The sequence below is a fragment of the Macaca nemestrina genome, chromosome 7 (assembly GCF_043159975.1).
Source record: "Macaca nemestrina isolate mMacNem1 chromosome 7, mMacNem.hap1, whole genome shotgun sequence".
Classification (NCBI taxonomy): Eukaryota; Metazoa; Chordata; class Mammalia; order Primates; family Cercopithecidae; genus Macaca; species Macaca nemestrina.
Genome location: NC_092131.1, coordinates 148123318 through 148144234, shown reverse-complemented (window position 1 = coordinate 148144234; position 20917 = coordinate 148123318). Strand labels below are relative to the sequence as shown.

At 37.5% G+C, this 20917-nt stretch overlaps 1 protein-coding gene and 1 pseudogene across 1 annotated transcript in view; one reads left to right on the top strand and one right to left on the bottom strand.

Moving 5' to 3' along the window:
- LOC105490028 (unc-13 homolog C) overlaps positions 1–20917 on the top strand; it is a 699235-nt gene that overhangs the window by 85226 nt on the left and 593092 nt on the right. The gene's annotated exons all lie outside the window — the stretch shown is intronic.
- LOC105490007 (intraflagellar transport protein 80 homolog pseudogene) lies at positions 15–1837 on the bottom strand (annotated as a pseudogene).

Below are 20917 nucleotides of genomic sequence, written 5' to 3'. Positions count from 1 at the left end.
AATCAAAATTCATTTCAAAAGACAAAATTTCTTAAAGATAAGCATGGCATAGAGGGCTTTAGATTCATACTCTTACTGCATTGGCTGCTTGATGATTGTTCTCCTTTTGTAATTTCAATCTCAACTTTGTCTTTTTCTCTCAATCTATTTGGAGACCTGCTGCATACTGCAAGCATTGTTTGTTTCTTCTTTACCAAATGTCTCCAAAAACTTTTGACAGTAAGCAAGAACTGTATCAACATGTGTTTTGTATTTTACAGCCAATTCTAGTGCCCTTTCTCAGTTGTAGAGATTAATATTGATCTGGATTGCTTCATAAACGAGGCCAGCCTGAAGAAATGCTATTTCAGCCTCCTGTATGTTCCCATTAAACCTTAGTTGTGTTGGCCATTTTTGATTATTTAAATGGAAGACTTTTTATAGAATTGAAGTACTGAACCTTATCAGTTTCACCAGTTGCTGCATAGTCTATTTCTGTAATAGTCATATCTTGATTAGCAACTGCCATAGCAGCTAGACAAGCTCACATGGTTTGGTCCTCAACAAAGTGGCAAAGTCTTAATCATCTTCCCATTTTGAACTGCCTACATATTTAGGGGGAATAACAGGATATAGTTATACACTGATGTGAACCAGAGGGCCATTAACTCTTGCTATAGTTACCTGATTTCCAACAAAACTCACAATATGGGAATTTTTACTGAATTCACTTGTATCCCTTTCATGTAATGTTTTAGGCAAAATGTCACTGTCCGCATAAACCATATTGGAATAATACCACACTGTAAATTGAGTATCTTGAAGTCTGCAAAGGACGGTGCTTGTATCATTCCATGCCAAAGTATGCACTATTGTTTCAAGTTTGAGAATTTTTTTCTTCCTTCTCAAATTGTTTCACAGAGGTGATATAGATATCTCTATTTTTATCAATAAAAGTGACTTTTCTATCATTGGTAAGTCCTTTCTGATCCAGAGCAACTTTCAAGATTTCATTTTTACAAGGAAGAAACTTTCCATCATCTAATGGTTTTCCAGTTGATGCCTCAACAAAAAAGATTATTTTTTTTTCATCAGCTTTGTGTCATTGCTATGATATCATTACTCAGAGACACAGTCTGTGCATTCAGAATATCTGTTCTCACTCCAGGAAATTCTGGAGATGAAATAAAGTGCCCTTCATATGAATATAAATCGATACTACTAACATCTACAAGAAGAAAATGTCTTTCTGCCTGCAGGATTAAACTAACAGTTCCTTCTTTGAGATCAAATAAAATTGGTGTATTCCAGTTCTTTGTGGAGACCACATAACATTGAAGAGACATTGAAACAACTAAGTGTGCAGAGTTCAAAGATGCTTTAATGGCCATGACGGAATTCCAGTGAGTTCACTGCATCAGTGAGAACATTACGAATGTGTATGGTCTTTCTTTTAGTTAATGTTACTTGAAAGTTTTTCCACTCCAAGTGTTGTTCCACCACAGGCGCAAAAACATCATGCCCAATTCCACACACTCCAGCAGTCTGAGTGCCATCAGTTGACCACACAATATTAAATATGCTGCCAGTGTTTTTCTAAAGCATATGATCACCCAGTTTTATTACATAAGTGTAAAGTATGAAATAATCCAATAGCAAGTAATTCTCCAACTGGAGCCCAGGCAACTGAAGTAATACGATGCTCATGAGGTTGTGAATTGTACAGTGGGTGGCTGTAACTATCCCATACCTTGTATTTACAGTTTTCACCAGTAGATAAAATAAGATTACTGACTGAATTCCAATCTACTTTTAAAATGATGCCATCATAAGCTTTCTGTAAAACTTTCGCATTTGATCAAAGAAGTTTCTTTTTTTGAGACGGAGTCTCGCTCTGTCCCCCAGGCAGGAGTGCAGTGGCACGATCTCAGCTCACTGCAATCTCTGCCTCCCAGGTTCAAGCAATTCTCCTGCCTCAGCCTCCCAAGTAGCTGGCATTACAGGCGCCCACCACCACGCCTGGCTAATTTTTTGTATTTTTAGTAGAGACGGGTTTCACCATATTGGCCAGGCTAGTTTTGAACTCCTGACCTCAGGGGATCTACCCGCCTCGGCCTCCCAAAGTGCTGGTATTACAGGCGTGAGCCACTGTGCCTGGCCACTGAAGAGATTTAATGATTAGCTGCTTGCCTGCTGTATAAAGAACCTTTGCTAAATCAGGACCCCACACTATTGAATACACTGGTTTTCCTCAGAAGGCACTCCTCCTCCTTCTGTATTTGATAAGTATATTTTCTGGGAATATTCTTCGGGAGTAGTTGGGGGCTGACCTGGGCTTGCTGAGCTAAAGTTGATCTAAGCATCCAAGTCTTTGACCAAATTTTTATTTTGTCCATCTTCTCCAATTGTAACTAATGCTGTTGCTTCACCATTCTATCTTCCTGCAAGTACTACTCCAGAGTAAGCTGCTACACTTTTTTCCACTCTTTCTAACTTGGAAATCAAATTAAATTTATCATCAGAACTTATGAGGACAAAGCTTTGGGCTTGCGTTTGTTTCTTATACCCAAACTCTTTGGAAACCAATGAAGATCTATAGGGTAAATATCATCAGGAAGCTTTACTATTTGAGTTGTTCCACTGGTGAACAAGTTCCTTTTCACTATCTGGTGATCATCACTCTATGAATACAGCTCTTCAGTAGTAGTCCAGCCTACACGGCTTACTAATTCTTGATGCTTTGGTTCTCTTAAAAGAGGTATCTTCAGTCTCATGACTCCACTTCCAGCAAAAATTTAAAATTCCACTTGATTGCATTTATTCAAGTTCCAGGAAAGCAGTGGCAGTTGCTTTCCTATAGCTGGTACCAGTTACCAAGAAGCCTATTGGTCACCATAGTGACTTCTTGACTATTAGTCTTTTAACTATGATGTATGTTGCTAACATTTTCTCCCAGATTTTTATACACTTTTATTGTGATTTTCTTTTTTGCCTTATAAAAATTTCTTTTTTGTAGAGCCACATTTATCAATCTTTTATTGCATCTGTATTTCAGACATAGAAAGGTTTTCCCCACACTCAGGTTAGAAAGGAATGGATCTATCTTTTTTTCTAATATTTTTATAACTTCATGTATTTCATTTGTATTCTTGATCCATTTGGAGTTTATTCTGGCATATAGTATAAGGAATGGATGCAATTTCATCATTTTCCAAAAGATTATACAATGTCTAGATACTAATTATTTAAAAAATGCATTTTTTTAATCTGGTGGATTGAGTTGACATTTATATAATATATAAACTTATATTTGTATTTGAGTTTTTTTTCCTGGACTTCTTAATTTTTTTGCCCACTCCTTAGTCTCTCTATTCAATGTACTATATCACAGTCTTTCAAATATGGAGACTTTGGTACATATTTCAGTATCTGGTAACACTAGCTGCTGATCAGATAGCTGTGGTTCTATGACGGATCTATGATTTTTCATTTTCTGACTTCATTCCAAATGTTTCTGTTATACAGACTTTAAATCTCACTTGCTGACTTTGAAAATTTTTGTTAGTATTTTACAGAAGTTACAATAAACACACGGATTGAATGATAAATGACATGTTTATGGTGTTGAAGTGTTTTACCCAAGAAGAAAGGATGACTTTCCATTCGTTGATACCTATCTTAAGTTTTGAATATTTAACTCTTCATGTGCTAAAATTTGTTTCATAAGTTGTTTCCTTCCTGGGTTGTAAAGGTTGTGCTTTAATCATTTATGTATTTATTTAGTTAGTTTGCTTTCACTTGTCACCTAGAACAATGTCTTCAATATAGTTGTTAATTTGATTTTATAAGTATCTGGTGACAGAAATAGTACTCGGTGATGTGGTTACTATCCAGCTAAAAGGATATAGAAAAATATTAGGTTGGTTGTAATGGCAAAAATCCACAATTACTTTTGCACCAACCTAATAAATTTAGAAATACAGTTGACTCTTAAATTTTCTTATTATTGTTATTATCTTTTAAGATGGAGTGTGATTCTGACGCCCAGGCTGGAGTACAGTGGCAGTGGTGTGATCTCGACCCACTGCAATTTCTGCCGCCCATGTTGAAGTAATTCTCCTGGCTCAGCTTCCTGATAGAAGGGACTACAGGTGTGTGCCACTACAGGTGTGCACCACCACACCTGGCCAATTTTTTTATTTTTTATTTTTAGTAGAGATCCGGTTTCAGCATGTTGTTCACTCTGGTCTCGAACCCCTGACCTCAAGTGGTCCCCGACCTCAGCCTCCCAAAATGTTAGTATTACAGGCATAAGCCACCATGTCCAGCCTAAATTTTCTTATTCTTAACTCAGAATGTGTTCTAGAACTTTGAAACTGATTTTGCAAAAATACAAATGTAAATTCCACAGTTAACAAATAACCTGAGTGTCGCATTATTTATAAAGCTTTCTGTGACGTGCTTCCCTGCCTTCCTATGTATTTTATGGTTTTCATCGACTGTATATTAGTTGTATATATTTATGGAGTACATGAGATATTTTGATACAGACATATGATGTGTAATAATCACATCAGGGTAAATGGAGTGTCCATCGCCTCAATAATTTATCCTTTCTTTGTGTTACAATCCAATTATACTCTTTTACTTACTTTTAAATGTACAATAAGTTAGTGTTGACTGTAGTCACTTTGTTATGCTATCAAATACTAGATCTTATTTATTCTAAGTTTATTTCTGGACCCATTCACCATCCCCACATCCCCTTTCCTGGCCCCAACTACCCTTCCTAGTGTCTGGTAACCACCATCTACTCTCTATCTCCATGAGTTTAATTGTTCGAATTTTTAGCTCCCACAAATAAGTGAGAATATGTGAAGTTTGTTTTTCTGTGCCTGGCTTATTTCACTTAACATAGTGACTTTCAGTTCTATTCATGTTGTTGCAAATGACAGGATCTCATTCTTTTTTATGGTTGAATAGTGTTTCCACTTTTCTTCATCCATTCGTCTGATGATAGACACTTAGGTTGCCTCCAAATCTTGGCTATTGTGAATGCTGCTGCAGTAAACATGGGAGTGCAGCTATCTCTTAAGTATACTGGTTTCCTTTCTTTGGGGCATATACCTAGCAGTGGGATTGCTGGAGTATATCATAGTTCTATTTTTAGCTTTGAGGAACTTCCAAACTGTTCTCCATAGTGGTTCTACTAATTTATGCCTACCTATCAGTTGACTGTTCCTTCTCTGCATCTCCATTTACCACACAGATGGTTCTGTATTAGTATCCATCCCACTCTTGTGCTCTTGTCGATCTCTCCCTCTTAGACTGTAAGCTCATTGGAGCTATTGACTGTGACTGATTGGTCTATGCATCCTCCTATCATAATACCTGTCTTAAGGCTGTCCTCTGTTAAATTGTCACAGGATGATTTCATGCCAGTAGAATTTTGTGAATAGAATTAAATGTTACGAATCTAGAATTTTTTACTGTAAAAACATGCTGATATACCGTTGCAGAATCAAGAAGATAGGATCATTAAACTGGACGTTCAGCATCTACTTGCTGTTTATGATTTAAATATGGGAATGTGACCCAAATTTGAAAGATTTTCTTCACTCAAGAACTTCCCACTTTCTCTACTGGTTCTATAATGTACCATGTTGACTATTTTCAATTATAAAGGCATATCACGGTATCAATTATTTACATTAAACCTGTATTTTCTGTCTATCCCCTGCCAGGTAAATGAGAGCCCGAATGATATTTTCACCAACGTATTTATTTTTTGTTTTTATTTGTTTGTTTATTTTCTCTTGCTGACCCTTAATGAAAGCTAGGCATAAAGGGAGTCGACTTTCATGCAGTCAATTTTAATTTTTCTTTTGTGCTCATGAAGTCTGCTGCCCAGTGAGATGTATCAACTGCACTGTTGTAACATCTGAATCAACCGTGGCCTACACTGTTTCATCAGGATGACAAAATTGCTTTATTTATTCTTCTTTTACAATTATAGCCTGCAGATAAATAGGCATTATTATAGGGGTCAAGCTTGATCATGCTGCATATTACAAGAATTTCTCTGTGACTACAATGGCAAATTGATTAGATAAAACTTATTGACATACAATGCCAAATAATTGATTTGTTATACTAAAATAGCTCTGACGCCTAAATCAGTTACAATAACTCATTTGTAGTGTGGAAAAATCATGCTTATGCATTTTGGGGTTGCTTTGAACACTAAATTAGCTACTTAGGAGTTTGTCCTTGCCAACTCAATTATCATATCATATCATATCATTAGTCTCGTCTTCTGTCATTTCTCTAGTGAAGTTATATCAGACTGATAATTCAAGTATACTGTGGTGAGTGTTTACTTTGAAAAAATTTGTATCTTGAGATTCTATTTTTATTTTAATGTTCTTTTTATATGTACTGCTACAAAACAAGCAAGTGCTATTATTGTACTGATAACAGAGATTTATTTGGTACCTCCAGCTGATCAACTGAGGGATTTTAGTCTGTAACCATGTCTAGACAAAATGCAAATGTGAGTATTTGATACTTTTTCTTACCATCAGTATGCATTTGGAAAGTGTTAAGCATTACTTCTCTGAGTTGTTTCATAGAACTAATTATCAAGATTTCAAAGACATCTTTGCATAGATGGTGTTTTATCTTTTGGAATAAATTTATTCCTACATTTGTTTTCTAGAAAGACATTGGTAGAGTCATTGTAATAACAGGATGGGATGGAATTAAGGTGACACTAACAGGGAATGAGAGGTCATGAAACTAAAATATATGTTTTGCTTCCACTGGGTACATTTATTATTGACACCTGGATATTTTAGGACACTTGATGATGAAAGGAGAGAAATACTCAAAATGATTGCAAGAGGGTTGTGGGCACTCTCCTCACATCTACTGGACACCTTCCATTAGCTTCTGGGCCTCTCTGTATGATTTCTCTGATTACAAGAGCATGTAAGGTCCAATTGAGTGCAAGTAAAAAAAAAGTCAGAGAAATTAACATCCTAGGAGTGACCCTTAACTAATAACTAGAAAGGATTGGTAGATACGTTCCCTTGCCCCTAGGTAGAACAACTGAGAGATGTGTTCCATACCATTTTCTAGAGGAGGTGAGTCCTCGTTCCCCATGAAACTAACTTTTCTGTGTTGGTTTCTTCCTTTCCCTTTCTTACTTTGCCACACCTCTGCCAGTGTTCTCTACCAAATGAAATAATTTTGCTTAAAGTCTAGTTCAGAGTTGAATTCTTGGTGGACCTCACCTAAGACAGTGAATAATGCCCATGCTCCCTCAGAATTTAGGTGGCTGGAAGAAAAATGGTACTCTATTTAGTACAATTTAGCTGTACAAACAAAAGAAACACCTCTTTGCTCTTGGAAGCTTGCCTACTTTTTTCCCCTGGGTCAGATATATATATATATAAATAAATAATTGGATCACTCCCCAATTTTCCTTCATTCTGGATCTCTGTTGAAGTTGGGTTGGAACACAAACACCAACTTAAAGGCCTCTGAGGAAGTATACAGACCCTATGTCCAAATCAAAATCTTGGAATCTTACCTCCCTTGTCAGCATAATGGCACAGCAAGCCCTTTTAGGCATGCTTAAGTAAGAGAGAGCAAAGGAAACAAGACAGTGGAGAAAAGAGGGTCTGAGTTTCTCAACATGGTGCAAGAGAAAGTAGAAGGAGGGCTCTCATTCTATAACACTTTTTATGAACATGGAGCTTGCTCGTTGTATGCAGCCTGATAATGGCTCTAGAATGCCTTGGAGGCAGAAAGAATTAAGGAGAGAAGAAGGAAAAGGGAGAGGATAAAAACCAGAAAGAGACTTTCTTTCCCCTTCATTCTTAGCGTAGGTATGCCAGTTAAATCAGCGGCATGGATATTTGTAAATTTAAAAAATACACCTCAGAATTTGGGCAGCCTGTATCATATACCAAGAACTTAAATTATTCATTCATGCCAAGATGGGGAGTGACTCAAGATAGCTTTATATATCTCTTAAAAATCTCCATCCTCGGCCGGGCTTGGTGGCTCACACCTATAATCCCAGCACTTTGGGAGGCCTAGGCAGGTGGATCACCTGAGGTCAGGAATTCAAAATCAGCCTGGCTAGCATGGTGAAATCCTGCCTTTACTAAAAATACAAAATTAGTGAGGTGTGGTGGTGGGCACCTGTAATCTCAGCTACTTGGGCAGCTAAGGCAGGAGAATCACTTGAATTTGGGAGGTGGAGGTTGTGGTGAGCCGAGATTGTGCCACTGCACTCCAGCCTGGACAGCAAGAGTGCAACTCTGTCTCTCCATCCTCTGTGGGATTCTCCTAACATGTCAGAGGTCATAGTTTACTATAGAGGGTGATCCCAGCACCACATTCTAAACTGACGTGATTCTTCTCTCCTAACGCTAAACTCTATCAACTCCATTTTTCTTCTTCTTTTCACAAAACTCAACCTTCCGCGAAAGCAAAATGACACTGATCCTAAACATGTGGTGCTTTTCTTTTACATCATTATGTTGTTGAGTATATAATTTCTACTTCAGGAATGCTTTTTACCTTCCATATGGAAGTAAAGTTTAGTATAAAGCAGTGGTCCTTATTGTGTTGTCCTTAGATCAGCAGTATGAGCATCAACTGTCATGCAAAATTTTAACCCCACCCAAGCATAGTGCTATTAGAAACTCTATGGGTAGAACCCAGCAATCTGGGTTTTAATAAGCCCTTCAGGTGATCCTGATCCTCCATAAATTTTGGGACCTGCTCGTGTAATAACTGACCGCTGCAAATACTGGGAACGGAGATATGAAAATCTCACTGTAGGTCGGCATAAGTCTAGACATCACAGTTATTCTACCCCATCGCCTTTCACTGAGAGATAAAATTGTAATTAGGAATGCTCATTGATCTTGATTCAGGAAGTTGGTGAGAGGGGAAAGAAAGGCACCTTAGTTCCCATTAGGGATAGGCCTGGGGAATTGTAGTGGGGATAGTTGAAGAGAAAACCTGTGGTATTTGGGTTTTTTCCTTCCAGGATGAGAGAGGATGCCTTCCTATTTCCAAATATCTCCTCCACACTGACTGAAATTTCACCAATTAGAGCTAATAAGAAAACATTCCGGAGTATATTAAAGAGTAGTGGGAAGATGATTAGTCATAAACTTAATGCGACTTAGCTTTCATTCTAACCCAGCTGATATACTGTAAGTAAATAAGAGTTTGATTTTGGGGAAGGGTAATTCCAAAGCAAGACACACTCGAAGCTGAGTAAGAGGTGTGTGGTGGGGAAGGGGGCGATGGGCAAGAATTTAGGACGTTAGAATCCTTGGTGAGCTTGGACAGGGCACCAAGAGGGAGGAGAGAAGTACTGAAAGTATATGCAAAAGCCAATACCAACGATTTCCTTCATTTCAGATCCCTCCTAGGAGTCATCATCTCTCAGAAAAGGATAGTGGTTATTTGATTTTTTTTTTTTAACATCCTCGCTTACTTCTCCCTTACATTTTTATTCTCCTAGATTCAGAAGATTCAAGTTTATGGAAGCAAACTAGTATTTTTCCAGCAATATCATGGAAAATAAACTGCAAAAAAAAAAGATTATCTCTTGAATGAATTCTAGGCACCAGTAAATGCTACAAGAATCACTTGACCTTTTCAAAAATGACCAGTATTTGTGCTAAGTGTGAAAGCAATGCTATGCTTCCATTGAGTTCCACAAATCTTTTTGGTGCAGAAAAAATGCTAGTGGGATATAGCACAAAACCTTCAAGGTGGGAGACACAGCTGCCCTAGAGAATCTGTCATTGAGAAGGAAGGGAAAGGGCCAGTAGACAAATCCGTGTGGAAATACAGGATTTTAGGAGGCACAAAGGATAATAGGCATTTCAGAGTTTCATGGATAAAACAGACACTGTTTTTTGACACCCAAGAATTTCTGAGATTTGGCCCACAACCAGGTAAAAACAGGAGATGGATTTAAAGAGCTTTCTTATCCCTCTTTGTGTCTAGCTTCTCACTGTCTTCCTACCTCAATTTTTCTTTTTTCATTTTTTTTTCATATTTGTCAGGTCTGTCACATTTTGCGTCTAACTTTTGGTGAAATTACTCTCACAAAAGATACTTAACCTATAAGGGTCAAGTACAGAAAGTTGTTCAGAGTCACTAACTTAAGGTCATATTGCTACCTAGTGGCAACAGAGAGATCCATGGCTCCATGATCTTGCCATAATTTCATTTGTTATTTCTGCCTGTAAATAGAGCTACTGGCTCTGCAGAAATGTGGTCAATTTGTTGCTAAAAAGATTCCAAAAACTAATTGCAACCTGGAAGGTTCAGAACCTGTCTCTGGCTCACTTAATGTCTTTCCTCACACAGTAGGAGCTGACAAGTTGATGCCTCAGATTTCCACTGTGCTCCTTAGGATCAACAGAGAATAAGTTTGTATTGAGTCTGCACAGTTTCATTCAGTATGCAGGTGGAAGCAGTGAAACAAATGCAGTGTAGCTTATTTCCCAAGAGATGCTGCTAACATGAACCAGGAGCTCATTCAGAAGAATTAAATGGACATATTCCAAATAGATATTTACTCATATCAGTCACTTCCCTCCCCAGTTTCCGGTGCTTCTTGTTCCTTTGCACGCAATCTGTCAGCAGGAACCACTACCTATAATCATGTTAAGAGCAGTGAAATAGGAACAAGTACAAATACTGTTTAATTCACTTTCAGGAAACAGGCTTTAATTGAAGAGTTCCCATCACTTTCCATGTGTTTCCCAAAATGTTAGAGGTTTTAATTCGCTCTTACTGACTATCATCAGATAAGAAAGCTTTTATGGAAGAAAGTCTTATGTGAAGTTCTCGAAATCAGAGAAGGATGAGAGTACTTGAGAAGTAAAATATGTAAATAAATTCACTCTGCAAGCATTTCTAGCTGATGAATATTACTTTTGTTATAGAAAACTGCCTATGTATAAGATTCATTCACTCCAATGGTATCCTTGGAATTCTGAGCTAATATCTAGATCTCCAAATTAGATATGCAAACCACACTGTCTTTCTCAGAGATCTGGACTACAGTAGGCATTTCAAATGGTCTGGCTACACAGGAGCTCCCTTTCTAGCTTGGATCAGAGAGATAAACACCAGGTACAGTCAGAAAAGTCCTCAGGGGCCCACCTCTCTGTTGGTGGCCTGCCTTTTGAGCCCTATCAAGGGAGCCTGTTCCTTTGCTATTGTTTCCTTTGTTTGCCAACAGCCTTAATTTCCCTAAGTTCCCAGTTCCACTCTCCGATATGCTTTTTCTGCATTATATAATCTCTGCTGCCAGCCCTTACTATTCACCATTTCCTCACTGCACCCTTTTATATCTGATACTGGTTTTCAATAATCAACCGTGCTAAGGTGACACAGAATACTGGGCCTGAGCCCTTTCTTTGGTATCTGGTTTGTATTGGTAAGCCCCTGTAAGAAACATCCCCCAAATCTCAGTGGCTTAGCACAACAAGGATTTATTTTGTGCCTCCATCACAGCTCAATGCAGATTAAGAGGCTGTCTTCCAAGTAAGAATGTGGGATGCTGGGCTCTTTCTTCAGCATGGCTTTGCCGTCCTGGAATATTTCACTTCCAGTTAGTGGGAGAAAGACCAGTACCTCACAGGAACTTTTGGGGGCTAGTCCATTCCATTGGCAAGAGCTAGTTCCATGGCCCCAATCTAATAGCAAGTGAGACTGGGAAATACACTCTTTTTGTGCACCTTGGAAGAGGAATGGTGGTGGTGAACACCTAGCTTCTATCTGCTACCCTCATTGCTGAATGACTTACTGACTTCCAATGAAGGGATTAATATGAAGGAATCACTGTGCTGGCTAATGGAAAACAAAGCAAGCACAGTTTGAATTTAATTATTTGAATTTAATTATTTTCTCTTCAATGATTACTTAACCATATCCCTAAATTTTACTATTTATTAGCATGAACACCTATGCAAAATTCTGGAGGTCTGAATTACTTTATCTCCAATTATGACTTTGATATTACTTGAGCAGTTTTAAACAAATAGAAAAATGTTCAAAACATTTTTAACCCAGTCAGCAGAGTCATCTCCAGAGAAGCTTCTGGGAATAGTTTATCTCACTTTTGTGGTGTCAATAAAAGGTACTCATGGATCATCTGAATTAATAAGTAAGGAGTTATAGATTGATTCAGATGACAGCTAACGCTTTTCCTGTCTTCTAGCATGATGGGCAGCAGCCTAGCACATAATAAGAGCTAAGAAATACAAGCTGATTTCTTTTTCCCTCCTCTGGTGAGTAATTTCTCTGGTGAATCTGAGAATGGTCTTTGAATCCCTTATTAGGAAGCTGAAGCTTACGTGTGTTAGAGTCAGTCCATTTTGTGTCTTTGCTGTTTTCAAACATTTTGTTTTTTTCAGACTTGGAAATCCATGGTCAAATTCAATATCATCTGTGCACTTATGTAAAAACACAGAGAGGTGCAATAGGTCAAGGATTTCATTCAGCTCTCAACCCCACTGCAAGGTGGCCACAGGGCTCTACAGAGCACTCCTCCATTGAGGAAATGGAGACCCACTAAAGCGAGATTTGTGAGGCTCAGAGGTCACGTGTTATGCCTTCAAAAGATGATTTCTAGGCAGTTAATGACCAAAGTGATAGGCTATTTCCCTGTTTTGAGTAGTGGAGGCCAGAGATGAAGCCAATGAGGGTATTTGGGCACTGAAGAGTGAGGAAAGGGAAAAAGTCCTGTGATGTTAGTGCTAAGATATCCATCTGGTTTTATCCAGCACAGTACTCCAGAAGGCAAAGTCTTGTCCCGCAGAAATATCTAAATTTAATGCCTAGATTCCAAGGATCAGTGCTGAAGGGGAAACTAGCAAAAAAAAAAAATTTTTTTTTTTTAATTTAGGAAGAATAGATTTTGCCACACTAATACAGGATGTTACCACACTCACTCCATCTAAGGATTGTTTTGACAGTCTTTTAGCTTATAGTCCTGGCTCATGCTGATATTTTTTAAAGTAAATGAGTTTCTTGGATTATTAAGGCAATAATTCTTCCCTCTACCCCTATTTAGTTCAATTTGATGACTGTTTTTTTAATCTTGGTTGAAGATTCCCCAAAGCGATGTTGCCCTAAGTAATTACACTTACCTCAAGGAAAACTGTATTGTCGTCACATAAACATCAAATATTTAAATCCATGCCATATTTTAAGTATCTTTTAATCCTTTATTTTATCTCCTGAAAGAACAAGTGTATCTTTTAGGTTGTCTTTTAGGCCAACACACTCCACATCCAATTTTGGATTTTCTAGTTTCATGTTTAATTAACATCTTATGTTATAAATTTTTTAAAATATTTGACTTGTTTCAATTGATTTAAAAACTTGTCCTTTCTCCCAGAGAAAGAGAATTCATTGTTTCAGTCAATAAGTCATGCTGTGACATGTAAAGGTTGTCTCTATGATAATGCATTTGAATACTGTTTTAGGAAATAGCTGTAAATGTTGCACTGTATGGACAAAATAGAAGCGTAATTGCAGTTTTGCAGTTTACAGTTTTGATAGATATAAGTACCTATTGTACAAAGTTGTAGGTCCATAATGAACTAAATATTTGTATATCTCTGAAGATGCTAGGGGATATTCAGACTTATGTCATTAGCTCTCTGAGATTAGATAATTCCTAAGTCCTGACACCTCTACTTTTTCCTGATTAGAATGAAGATAACAATCCCTTGCCCAATATGTGGGATGCTGTGAGACCTAATGAGCTCAATACATGTGAAAATACATGTGTAAAAGTGTCAACAGTCTGACTCCTTTTTAAAATTAAGGAGTTAGAGTAATACTGCCAGGTAAAATACAGGATACCCAGTTAAATTATATTTCAGCTAAACAACAAATAACTTACACTTGCTAAATCTAGGAACCTTAAATTGGGGTTATTGAGAAGCAGCCTCTGTCATTTTCCTAAGGAAAGAGGAATTTCCCATCCCTTCCTATTACCTACATTGGTGGCTGATTTTCAGGAGGGCCTTTTGGGAGCTCCTGGAGTCAGTGTTAAGGAAAGTCCCAATCAAAGTTCTGAATGTAGCGGCAACGTAACCTGAACAATTCGATAACCACAACTATTTAAGAGATTTTGATAGCTGATTCATAGACACTTTGAAACTGAAGTTCAAGAAAAATCATCTGATTTGTTCCATTTAGAGATGAAGTCTCAAGCCCAAAGTTGTAAACTGTTTGCCGTCATAGAGGCAGCTAGAAGAAGGACCACAGCTAGAACTTCCTTCTCCTGACTTCCAGCCCAATGTTCTTCTCACTCCACCACACTGGGTTTGGAGGCTAAATCCAAGCAGCCACCTGCTTTTGTAAATAAAGTTTAATTTGGAACACAGACACATCCATTTGTTTACATATTATCTATGGCTACTATAACTGTACAATGGCAAAGTTGAGTGGTTGCCACAGAGACTGCAAGGTTGGCAAAGCATATATTTATTAACTGGTATTTTACAAAAGAAGTCTGCCAACCACTGCTAAAGGAGAAAGGGTTGATGGTCTTCACCTCATGATTGTAAGTATATAACTGGCTTTGTTCTTCTAATTATCAAAGACAGAACCATACTAAATGTATAGATATAGTTTTTTCAAAAAAGCATAAGCTGCACAAGACTATGGATGAACACATAGATTAACTGTAGTAGTCAATTTCAGAAAAGTGGGCTAGAAATTGTCAGAACTTATTTTTTTTTTCTCTTAACACTTTTGATCCTATAATGAGGGTAAACTGCAGGATAGGTGAGTAATATTGACAGGTCACTGTGCACAGGGCATTATATCTATTTTAGGCATTCTGAAATAAGTTACAGTGTTTGGATTCTGCCATCAGGATAAGTAGTAAGTCACATTAAAAAGTTCATTAGACTTACTTTGTATTATCTAGCACATCTTAAATAATTCCAGGAACACAGTGTGATACTCATATATTCATACAAATAGAGATGCTTACACATTAAGCTATCCTGAATGTCTTCAGAGAGCAGACTAAGAGACAGAAACGTATCTAAGGTCTTGTCTTAGTTTTATTCCTCAATTATGGCAATGACAAAGGTTATCACTGGAAGGAGTGCGTTCCTCTTCAGTCTGAAAGTGTTTAAGCAGCTCCAAGATGACCTTTGGGAAGTTATAGAGAAAAGGGCTGGACTCCTTGGCTAAGTTCCTTTTTGTGCAAAGGTTCTATGATACCAGTCTATGACATTTTGGAAGGCTTCTGTACTGTCTCCTTTGTACCACAGTGACTGGAGTCTTCTCTCAGGCAGCCTATGAGGATAGACATTCATAACATCATAAGTGTGTCTGAATCCTGACCCACTATCCATGTTTTCCTAATAGGACTGTTTTAGAAGTTTATCATGTCTGCATGAAATAATCCTGAAAAAGCACATCCTTAACTAAATTGCTCTCATGTATATATTGAAAATTATTCATGGCTCTATGCCTGACCACATTTGTGTCAAACGTTGTTTTTTATTTTATTTCTTTGAAGCTAAAGATAACTTGTCATGGGCCATGTACTTGGAGAGGTATTTTTATTGCTTAAAAGGGGAAGAAAGAATGTTCAGGTCAACTCAGAAAAACATAATTTGTTGGAAATCACACAAGGTACCGTGTAACGTTAGATAATGTCTTGAGCTATGGTGAGGTAGGTAAACCTGACCTCTGGGGATTCTGCAGCAGTTATTGGATCTGATTTTCTGTAGATAGTGAAGAGCCATGTGAGGAGTAGTCCTCGATCTTCTGTAAGGAACTTCTGTTTCCTTGGCCATGGAAGCAATGAAGAGAATAAGCGGTAAATGACATTTATGCTATTCCACATGCTTTATACGTTACTTCATTTAATCCACAGAATGAGTTGAATATTGTTAACCTTCTATTTTACAACGATCCTTAGACAGTTATGTAATAAGCTCAAGGTCACAGAGCTCAAAGCAAAGAAGCTAGTATTCTGATTTAGGTCTGTTGGATTCCAAAGCCCCTACTGGGGCGATTTTACCACAATGTCTCCCACTGGCAATGAAGAATCCAAGTAACTCAGACTTTAGCTTTATGATTTAGCCAAAGCTATTTATAGCCTGTTTTTACATCAATTCAAATGTTTTCATTAAGCCCTTGCTGTGTTTGAGGCACTGAGCCAATTGTTACAGAAATTCAGAAATACTTCATCACCCTCAAGGACCCTCAAGGATCTTATAATCTAGTTAGGCATAAAAGACATGAAGATATGAAAAGATAACTGAAAATAGAAGGCAGCCCCATGCCAACAGCTGACTAAGTGGAATATGTAAGTGCTACAGGGGCTTCAAGACAGGCAAGTTACCACCAGCTGCAAGTAAAACCAGAAGGAATGGAATTTGAGTCTGAATGCAGTATAAGATGATGTTACAGCCCATTAGTCAGATGAGGATTGCAGTCTGTACATCACATTTAGTCTACAGACCTGTTTTGTTAGCTTGCATAGTCTTTTTTTTTTAATCCTAAAAAAAAATTTACATAAAAATACGGTTCTGTTTTTTCTCAAAGTTTTCAGAATACTTGGACCACGCATGTTTGTGTGACAAAAGACAGAACCTGTGTTTTCCAGTTAACTGTGGCCTCTGCCCTCCTGGAAGCTACATTTTCTCTGCTTCCTTCATCTACATTTCTCACCAGGCCTTGTGGATATTTGGTGAATGTTAGGAACGTGAAATCCAGAGAGTGAAGTAAAGTTTTTTAAGATCCCAACTCATTACTCAAGCTGGATTCGACCCAAAGATTTCAAACTGTTAGTCTAGTTTTCTTTTAATGGACCACATTATCATTCATGGGAGTCAGTTCTTACTTTTTGGTAGAAGATACATAATTTATTATTCAACATCTATAGGGCCTAATGTGTTTGGAAAGGCAGTTTTTTAACTTTAGAAAGATAATTCTATTCCTACATGAACTTTTATGAAATGAGTCTAGCAGAGTCTGGTGTAGCATTTGATAATTAATATTTTTATCATGAAATGTATGAATGTTCACCCCAAGTGGCAGAAATAAAGAGTAGGCATAGCCAGCAATTCAGATCAGATTTTTATATCAAATTTCCTTTTTTTTAAAAAAAAATTGTAAACTTTTAGGATTTCAGAATTGCAGATAAATTGTGGCTAGTTATAAATATCAATATTCTTGTGTCTGTTGCTCAGGATTTTTATCTATAAATGCAGAGACTGGGTCCTACTTCATTAAAGATTTAATACTATATGTAAAAAACAGTGCTTAGAGCATAGTAAAATCTGTAGAAGTAATGGTTATTTTATTATTTTCTATTATTGGTATTTTTGTGTAAAATATGTATTTCACAAATCAGATTATTGATTTGTTCTTCTGCAACCAACTCATAAATGTTAACTTTCAAGCGTGCAGAGGTACCACACACACAAAAATGAGACTCCATACAATCAGTTCTGAATGGCTCACTCTGATCCAGGGTAGGCAAACAGTGGCCCATAGGCCACATGTGGCCTGCTACCTCTTTGTAGGAACAGCAAGATAAGAATGGTTCTTATATTTTGAAATGGTTGAAAGAAGCAAAAAGAACACTTTCATGACATTTGAAAATTACATACAATTTAAATATCAATGTTCATACATAAAGCTTAATCAAAACAGTCATGCTCTTTTTCACATTGTCTCTGGTTGCTGTAATGGCAGAGTTGGATAGTTGCAACAGAGACTATATGTTCCACAAAGCCTAAAGTATTTATAATCTTGTGCTTTTAAAGGAAAAGGCTCCTGACCACTGCCCTGACTTACTGCTGGTCACAATGTCTCTTGATATCTCTGCCTCATAACTTGGTTGCCCTTCTCCTTCCTTGTCTGGTCTTCCCAAGCAAACTGTTTCACTCTACTTGGTTTCCTAAGATGACCTTAGATTTGCTTCTACTACCATCTGGGACATCCCTCCTTCTCTGTTGTAGAATTTGATCTACTCCATTCTTTTATTACTTTTCCCATAGACTTTGTATCTCTTTGTTTTCCTAGTTCTGGGAGTGGAAACCAGGACCTGGATCTATGGCTGACCTAAAATTAATGTGTGGAAGTACGGAGTAGTGAGCAGGGATGCATTTCCTCTGGGATAATGCAGTTTTTAATTTCAGTTGTTATTTCAAGCTTGTCTGAGATGCCAAACGCCTAGCCTAAAATAAGCCTTCTTTTAGAAAAATCTGTATTTTCACACCACAAGGATTTTGCTTCCTAGTGTATCTATAGATAAAATTGGTAATAACCCCAAATCCAGGACAACTGAATTCTCCACCAGAATGCCCAGCAAAGGCCTGGTAGCTGAGACTGTCCTTTGCATTCTTTTGTTTCTTCAATGGAGACAATAGAGCATGAAAAGGGGAAAATTGTGCACATCACCCAAAGAGTTCAGAGTACACCGTGTTACTATGATATGGGTCTTGACTCGCATAGATAACACAAGCCCTTTTTTATCCCCCCTTTCTTTCAAGCCACTACCTTTTCTTTTTTTATACTTTAACTATTTTAATAGGAAGTTCAGTATAAGGTAGGCAGAGATAAGTTGGGAAAGGAAATTGAATTATCTGGGAACTCTTAAGAGAGTTTTGTCCTCTTTTGTCTTATGTAATATGCACTTTTGAGTCCTCATACTGATCTGAAGAAAAGAACATTTTACTACTTGTAGGTGTAATTATATAACTGAGTAATGAATTTACTAACCAAATATTGACCTCGCCAACAGTTTAAACTGCCATCGGTCCACAGCCTCTTTCTTCTTCTGTTTTTTAAGTTATACTTTAAGTACTGAGGTACATATGCAGAACGTGCAGCTTTGTTACATAGGTATACACGTGCCATGGTGGTTTGCTGCACTGATCAATGCGTCATCTACATTAGGTATTTCTCCTAATGCTATCCCTCCCATAGACCCGACCCCCCAATAGGCCCTGTTATGTGATGTTCCCCTCCCTGTGTCCATGTGTTCTCATTGTTCAACTCTCACTTTTGAGTGAGAATATCCAGTGTTTGGTTTTCTGTTCTTGTGTTAGTTTGCTGAGAATGATGGTTTCCAGGTTCATCCATGTCCCTGTAAAGGTCATGAACTCATCCTTTTTTATGGCTGCATAGTATTACATGTTGTATATGTGCCACATTTTCTTTAGTTTATCATTGATGGGCATTTGGGTTGGTTCCAAGTCTTTGGTATTGTGAACAGTGCCGCAATAAACATACATGTACATGTGTCTTATGTGTAGAATGATTTATAATCCTTTGGTTATATATCCCAGTAACAGGATTACTGGGTCCAGTGGTATTTCTGGTTCTAGATCCTTGAGGAATCACCACACTGTCTTCCACAATGATTAAACTAATTTACACTCCCACCAACAGTATAAAAGCGTTCCTATTTCTCCACATCCTCTCTAGCATCTGTTGTTTCCTGACTTTTTAATAATCGCCATTCTAACTGGCATGAGGTGGCATCTCATTGTGGTTTTCATTTGCATTTCTCTAATAACCAGTGATGATTAACATTTTTTCATATGTTTCCTGGCTGTGTAAATGTCTTCTTTTGAGAAGTGTGTGTTCATAACCTTTTCCCACTTTTGGATGGGGTTGTTTTTTTCTTGTAAATTTGTTTAAGTTCTTTGTAGATTCTGGATATTAGCCCTTTGTCCGATGGATAGATTGCAAAAATTTTCTCCCATTCTGTAGGTTGCCTGTTCACTCTAATGATAGTTTCTTTTGCTGTGCAGAAGCTCTTTAGTTTAATTAGATCCCATTTGTCAATTTTGGCTTTTGTTGCCATTGTTTTTGGTGTTTTAGTCATGAAGTCTTTGCCCATGCCTATGTCCTGAATGGTATTGCCTAGCTTTTCTTCTAGAATTTTTAGGGTTTTAGTTCTTACGTTTAAGTCTTTAATCCATCTTGAGTTAATTTTTGTATAAGGTGTAAGGAAGGGATCCAGTTTCAGTTCTCTGCACATGACTAGCCAGTTTTCCCAACACCATTTATTAAACAGGGAATCCTTTCCCCATTGCTTGTGTTTGTCAGGTTTTTCAAAGATCAGATGTTTGTAGATGTGTGGTGTTATTTCTGAGGCCTCTGTTCTATTCCGTTGGTCTGTATCTCTGTTTGGGTACCAGTACCATGCTGTTTTGGTTACTGTAGCCTTGTAGTATAGTTTGAAGTCAGGTAGCGTGATACCTCCAGCTTTGTTCTTTTTGTTTAGGATTGTCTTGGCTATGTGGGCTCTTTTTGGTTCCATATGAAATTTAAAGTAGTTTTTTCTAATTCTGTGAATAAAGTCAATGGTAGCTTGATGGGGATAGCAGTGAGACTATAAATTGCTTTGGGAAGTATGACCATTTTCACAATACTGATTCTTCATATCCATTAGCATGAAATGTTTTTCCATTTGTTTGTGTTCTCCTCTCTTATTTCCTTGAGCAGTGATTCGTAGTTCTCCTTGAAGAGGTCTTTCACATCCCTTATAAGTTTTATTCATAGGTATTTTATTCTCTTTGTAGCAATTGCGAATGGGAGTCACTCATGATTTGGCTCTCTGTTTGTCTGTTATTGGTGTACAAGAATGCTTGTGATTTTTGCACATTGATTTCTTATCCTGAGACTTGGCTGAAGTTGCTTATGAGCTTAAGGAGCTTTCGGGGTGAGACGATGGGGTTTTCGTTTTCTAAATATACAATCATGTCATCTGCAAACGGAGACAATTTGAGTTCCTGTCTTCCTATTTGAATACCCTTTATTTCTTTCTCTTGCCTGATTGCCCTGGCCAGAATTTCTAGTACTATGTTGAACAGGAGGATCCACAGCCTCTTTC